Raw genomic sequence first — 7,817 nt, forward strand, 5'->3', positions numbered from 1 at the left:
TGCTAGTATTATATTGTTTTGATTAACTATAATTTTGAAATCAGAGAATGTGATAAAGTTTTGTGTGTATGCACTTAACATTACTTTAACTATTTAGCATCTTTCCTGTCCATACACATTTTAGGATCATTTTTTCTGTTTTCTATTTAGGTGGGGGAAAATTACATTGGAGAAGGATTGAATTGAAACTGTAGATGGCTTTGGTTAGTACAGACATTTTAATAATATTAATTCAATCCAGGAACATGGGATGTATTTCCATATGTAGGTCTTCTCCAGATTCTTTCATAAATATTTTATAGTTTTCGGTGTATGAATCTTTCACCCCCTTATTTAAATTTACTCCCAAGCAAACATCATACTCAACTGTGAAAAACTGAAAACTTTTCCTCCAAGATCATGAACAAAGAAGGCTGTCCATTCTTGCCATTTCTATTCAACATGTATTGTAAGTCCAGAGCAATTAGGCATAAAAATACATACATACATACATATATACATACATACATACATACATATATACATGAAAGGAAGAGGTGAAAGTAATGTCTCTCCTGTGTCTGGGAGACATTTGCTCCTGACATGAGCTTATGCATAAGAAGACTCCACCAAAAGACTCTGAGAACTGATAAATTCAGTAAAGTTGTGAGTTACAAAATCAACATACAAAAATCAATAGCAGTTTTATACACTAACCCTAAATTATTCATAAAAGAAATGAATAAAACAATCCATTTACAAAGGCATCAAAAATAAAAATGATATGGTTAGCAGGATATCAAAGTTTTAAAAGCAGACTGTATTTGGATCCAATATAGCAGGCATTGTGATGTTTAACAGCCTGTGACTGGTGAGTGAGTGGTGTGTTTGGTTGTAAGTTCTGTAGTAGGGAAGGTCACTGGAAGAAGTATCCTTGTCCAGCAATGTCTTTGGCTGATGCTAAAGTATTTTTGCAGGACTCAGATATTCTGGAGTTATGTCTGTAGTAGACCATGATGAGAAGTTTCTGTACTTTTTTTGGGGGGGGGTCCTAGTAAAAGATCTATGAAGTTTTGCATATTTCCTACAGAATTTAGAGCTCCTCCAGGGCATACATTGCAAACATTGGACTGGCCTCCCAGACACTGCCAGAAGAGTTCTAGAGGGTAGAGAGATTAGATATGCATTTGCAAGTGATTCAGATGTTGCTGTGGTATACACATTCTTGTCAATGTAAGTGTCCTCATTTAAGGTGATCTCCAGAACCAGGCTACAGGGTAAGGTTGAGGCAACAAGGAAAGCCTGCTTGAGGTTGACTAAATAAATATATTTTGGGGGATTTACTCTGTCTGACATTTCGTTTACCTGGGCTTACAATTTTCCAGTTTGTTATTGTTTGTTTTCATATGTTAGTTTTTCACCCCAGTGAGTCTTGGGTGCCACTTCCCATAATTAAGTGTAAGAGCCAGGCCTGGGTCTCAACATGTTCCATGAACAGTTACAGCATTCGTTAGGCTACATGATTAGAAACTGAGAATTGCACATGAGAGCTAGAATCCAACATAATAATAAAAACAATACTGCAACCTATAACAATATACAGCTATATTCAACCATCTTTCTTGATGTTTTCCCCCTCCCTGGGACTTGCATGACTATTTCGGGGTCCCTTGGGTTTTGTTTTCTTTCCGGGTTTGAGGGGACCCTCAGTAAGGATGTGCTGCTGTTTCCAGTGACATTATTGGCAAATCTGGTTCCATTAACTAGTTGTGGAGTTTGGTCATCTCTCTTGGCTATCCACACTGTGAAATGAAGCTGAGCTATAATTTCTAAAGCTTGTGAGAGATCTGAGGGGGCACTGGAGTTAGTCAGTCTTTGTATCCTATTTTGATAGAGTCTTGACTTTGGATACGGGGATATTTTGGGAATCCAGAATAAGCAGAGTAACCACTAAGCCTCTATGATTAAGGGGTAACAACTGACAATCTTCCCTCTATTTAGCCTCTAACCATGTTTAGATGGGAGCAGGACAAAATGTCCATGAATATATAGGTCAAACTGACATTCATGGGGTATATGGCAAGGTAATCTTCCAAAAATGGACTGTCACCTTCCTCTTCTTACAAAAAAGGACAATTGGTGTCTCCTTGAAATAGAGATTGTATCCGCAGTGAGTCAGAGCTCAATACCTCAGGCAACAGTGACACTTAACTAGAGGTTCATTTACTGGCTGCAGTCCTGTAGTTTGAAGAGAAGTTAATATTCCATGATATGGCTTTTGATTAATCACACTGTATTGAACTTTGAGGGAGACATTTCATTGTATTCCTGTTTTAAGAGCTCTTTTTAAATTGTCTGGGCTATAAAATTGGAGTCTTGATCCCAGTCATTGACATCTGGGACTCTGAAGTATGTTAATATAGCTTTGGTGGTATGGCCAGCAGGAAGCCAGTGTAAGAGTCAACCTTGGTAAGGACATGGTGATTGTGTCCATGAAGGATGAGGGAAGCCCAATATAATTGACTGTTAAGTAAGGCCCTTCTAGGAATGGTACCTGGGTCAAATGCTAGTATCTTATTTGAGCACATAGGTCACATTGCAATAGTGCATTTTTGCCAAGATGGGACTGAGAGTGACACCTTGAGTTTGTGTCTATTTAGACAGGGCACTAACTCAGTGGCCTAGAGTTCTAAGTGTTCATTTCATTTCACAAATAGCATGGGCATGGTTGAGAAATAGTCTATTGGGGGTAGAACTGTGTAACAGAAGTTGACCTGAGCTTTCAACCTCACAATTTGCACCAATTCTATATTCTTGTGTGTTAAACTGGGTCTATAGGATATTGGCTATAGTCTAGGTCAAAACATGGGTTACCCAAATGACCAAAAGACAACTATCAGTTTTTCCAGCTAGTATGGCCCCATAGCATGACCCTGGATAAGAAAATCTTGTGGGAATTGACTGTGGCCTAGGAGTCAGTGAGTGGACATACATCTCCTTAAATCCCTACTTTATTATTTCCTAGCTAGGCTGGTGGACACTAATTCAGCCAGTTAGGCCTCCTTGCTCATAATGTACCTATGACCAGGAGTTACATTGGCACTCGCCAGCAAGTTACATAATCTGATGGACATGCTATCATCACTAAATTCTAAAAACGTCCTCTTTTGCTTCAAACAGTTGGACTCAAGCTCCCCACTGAATTGAGGGTGGTGGCAAAGGGGTGCCACTGGAGACACCCCTGCAGATTAATAAAGAACTGATTACATAGGAGGCCATTTCCTTCTGTAGTTTCAAAAGGACTCTTCTATTAGGGTTAGCCCTTTTCTGAATCTATCATTTTCAATTTAGCAGTGACTTAGTTGCTGCATTGAGCAGCGAGGGCTCTCACTGACCCAAAGCATGAGGGGATTTTAGGTTCTGATTCTCACTAACTGGAAGTTCATATGCTCTAGTAGTTCCCAATATGCTGCCAGGAGTTGGCATTCCAAGGGCTTGCAGCAACAGTATGCTAGAAGTAATCTAGACAAACTCCCATGGGCCCCCATATGGTGGCATACTTGGCTCTAAACCATAAGGTATATTTCTTAGTGGCTGGTGACTTGACTAGTTGGTACATGGTGGTATCAAAGGAAGAGACTATTATGTGACCAACTGGTCTAGTTCAGAGTCTTGCTGTGTCCAGAACTTCTATTTGAATGTGATGGATTTTAGGATTACCTTGTCAACTTGTCTCAAAGGAGTGATAAGTGAAGTACATGTTGAAAGGGTCAAATACATGTCATGTCAGACCAATTGAGCATGTGGGGAGCTACCAAAATAACAAGCTGTTGTTTGAACATATAAGGAATTAATTTATCTTCAGAGGTCCAAATAATGCCTAATAAGTTGAATGAAGAAGCAGACTCTTGACTTTATTTGGGGCAAAGCCCTGTCCCTATTTTGAAGACTGATCATCTGGTAGTCAGATCCTGTTGGAGTATGGCTGGTGAACCAGATCCTAAGAGAATGTCATATTGGCATTGAGCAGTTCAGTGTCATCTGATTAAGATCTTGCTGGCATAACTTATGTGCCACTACTGGACTATTTAAATATCTCATAGGCAGTTATGTAAAGATATACTGTATCCCTTCAAAGAAGAAAAATTGGGAGGTTGGTCTCAGAGATGAGGTTTGAAAAAGCATATTTGTTAGATCAATGACAGGGGCATGCTAGATATCACCTTTCATTTTAATAATATTAGGGAAGAGGACTTTGTGGGGAAAGACCAGAGCACTGAGGTTTCAATGGTTAACTATTACCTCTGTTAATTTAAATGCTGGGTATTTAAAGGGAGAGAAGGGAAGACAATGACTCCTTCTTTCAGAAGGTCTTAAATGACTGGTGGAGATCTTTAGAGTCTTGGTGAGTTCAGAGCATTGTTGAGAAAATACTGAAAAATGTTGATTATCTTAACTGGTAATAGAGGATGAACCAGGTCCCATTTTACAAGGACCCTCAGTAGGGCTAGGTCTTTTTTTTTTTTTATTGTAAACAAATGGGATACATGTTGTTTCTCTGTTTGTATATGGAGTAAAGGTGTACCATTTGTGTAATCATAAATTTACATAGAGTAATGTGGTTTGATTCATTCTGTTATTTTTTCCCTTCCCCCCACCCCTCCCACCCCTCTTTTCCCTCTGTACAGTCCTTCCTTCCTCCATTTTTGCCCCCCTCCCTAACCCTAACTCTAATCCTAACACTAACCCCTCCCACCCCCCATTATGTGTCATCATCCACTTATCAGCGAGATCATTCGTCCTTTGGTTTTTTGAGATTGGCTTATCTCACTTAGCATGATATTCTCCAATTTCATCCATTTGCCTGCAACTGCCATAATTTTATCATTCTTTATGGCTGAGTAATATTCCATTGTATATATATACCACAGTTTCTTTACCCATTCATCAGTTCAAGGGCATCTAGGTTGGTTCCACAATCTGGCTATTGTGAATTGAGCAGCTATGAACATTGATGTGGCTGTATCTCTGTAGTATGCTGACTTTAAGTCCTTTGGGTGTAGGCCGAGGAGTGGGATAGCTGGGTCAAATGGTGGGTTCATTCCAAGTTTTCTAAGGAATCTCCACACTGCTTTCCAGAGTGGCTGCACTAATTTGCAGCCCCACCAGCAATGTATGAGTGTACCTTTTCCCCCACATCCTCTCTAACACCTATTGTTGCTTGTGTTCTTGATAATCACCATTCCAATTGGGGTGAGATGGAATCTTAGGGTCGTTTGATTTGCATTTCTCTTATTACTAGAGATGTTGAACATTTTTTCATATGTTTGTTGACTGCTTGTAGATCTTCTTCTGTGAAGTGTCCGTTCATTTCCTTAGCCCATTTGTCGATTGGGTTATTTGTATTCTTGGTGTAGAGTTTTTTGAGTTCTTTATATATTCTGGAGATTAGTGCTCTCTCTGAAGTATGATTGGCAAAGATTTTCTCCCACTCTGTAGGTTCTCTCTTCACATTGCTGATAGTTTCCTTTGCTGAGAGAAAGCTTTTTAGTTTGAATCTATCCCAGTGGTTGATTCTTGCTTTTATTTCCTGTGCTATGGGAATCTTGTTGAGGAAGTCTGATCCTAAGCCAACATGTTGAAGATCTGGACCTACTTTTTCTTCTATAATCTGCAGGGTCTCTGGTCTTATTTCAAGGTCCTTGATCTATTGTGAGTTGATTTTTGTGCAGGGTGAGAGATATGGGTTTAGTTTCATTCTGTTGCATATGGATTGCCAGTTTTCCCAGCACCATTTGTTGAAGAGGCTATCTTTTCTCTATTGCATATTTTTGGCCCCTTTGTCTAGTATTTATTTGGGTTTGTGTCCGTGTCCTCTATTCTGTACCATTGATCTACCTGTCTATTTTGGTACCAATACCATGCCGTTTTTGTTACTATTGCTTTGTAAGGGCTAGGTCTTAATTACATGGACCTAGTGGCCCAAAATGGCATTCATTCCCACCACAGGAAACAGTAGGGGGAAGGAAGAAGATAACCACAGGGAAATGGAGAAGTTCTGTGGCACAGAGTGATGTCCATTAGGAATTGTAGACCCCTTACTGTGTTGCCTGAGGTCCCCGAAGATCAGCTGGAACCCCCTTTTTAATTTAAGGTTAATTATATTCCTGTGCTTAATAAAGTTAGGAAATTCTGATCACTGTGAGGATCCCAATATACCAACATGGTTGTTGGTAGGCAAACAACTGTCCTCTGACAGTGGCAAGGGTTCAGGGAAGTTACAGACACCTAGGGCTTTTGCTGGGGGCAGGGTGGGGGGTATGCTGTAAAAGTTATCATTACCTGAAGACAGGATGTCTCTCACGGACATGCTACAAACTCTCAAATGGGCATTGATGGCTAAGGGTATCTGGCACTGGTTGTCCTGGAATAGTTCAGAAGTAATTAGAGCAATGTAGGCATTTTGCTTAAAATGAAATGGTCGAGGACCCCTATATTGTGAAACAGTCAAAAAATGAAAACAAAAACCATTAAAAAAAAAAAAAAAAAAAAAAAAAAACCAAAAAACCCATCTAGGGATCCTCCTGATGCTTAGGGACTTATCTAGTGACCTGGGAACAGGATGAATTTTCAGGATGGGTGATAGGGACTGCCACCATTTTGTCTGTGATAAGCCAGTTCTTAGGCACTAAGGGAGTCATTGATATGATTGGTTGGCAAATCCATGCCAAGATATCCTTAATAGAATAATTAGGGTTTGTTAGAGGAAATAGTGCTTCCCAATAGTGAACTGGGGCATCTCTGAACAGCTCCTTGTACTCTTGAGTCCAAAGTTATGACTAGAGGAGTGGTAATGGCCTGCTGCTTCAAAATGCTTGGTATAATGTTAAATTCATTGAATGATGCTAATCTTGTGGAGAAAATGTTACTCTCTTCTACAGTATATCATATTAGCAAGAACAAAGAATATAGTCAGGCAAGCCACTTACCAAGCTATAGATGTCCAACAAAGAGTATGGGTTTGGGAAAGGCCTCTTACTCTACCTCCGCCCTTACTCCCCATAGCAATGGTGGCATCCATGTAGGAGTCCTTCCCTTTCATGTTCTGTGAACAGAAGGACACAGGGTGGCAGAAAGACAATAAATCTCAGGGTCCTGAGAGAGGCTAGCTGTGTTAGTCAGCTTTTAGCAGCTATGCTCCAAACCCATGAAAAGAACAATTTAGAGAAAGGAAAGTTTACTTTGTGCTCACGATTTCAGAGGTTCAGTCCTTTCAGAGGTTTAGTTCATCGTCAGCTGGACCACTGCTCCAAGCCTGGGATGAGGCAGAACATCACGGCATAAGGGTATGGCAGAGGAAAGCTGAACACCTCATGGTAGCAGGGAAGCAGAGAGCAGGCAAATCATCAAGGATAAAATATAAAACCCCAAAGGCTCACGACTGTGATCTACAAGTTTACAGTTGACACCCAGTGCAATGATCCTTTCAAATTATTAATCCATCAAATGGATTTCCTCATATTAGGTTACAGCTCTTATAATCTACTTGTTTTACCTCTGAACATTCCTTCTTTATCCCTGGAACTTTTGGGAGACATTTCTTATCTAAATCATAATACTAGTTAGCTAATTGGCACTTTTCTACCATATTGAGCAAAAAGCTTGGGTCGTTTCCTATCTCTTTGGAATACTCATTTTTTAAAAGCTTTTTTAATTTCAAATATTTAAATTGGTTATTTTTCTTTCACATCATTTCACTTTTACAATGAAAGTTATTAATCAGTAACAAAACAAGATAGTAAAAGAAAAAAGAGGGACCAAGTAGATGTTACACTTAA

The sequence above is a fragment of the Sciurus vulgaris genome (assembly GCF_902686455.1).
Source record: "Sciurus vulgaris genome assembly, chromosome: 2".
NCBI lineage: Eukaryota > Metazoa > Chordata > Mammalia > Rodentia > Sciuridae > Sciurus > Sciurus vulgaris.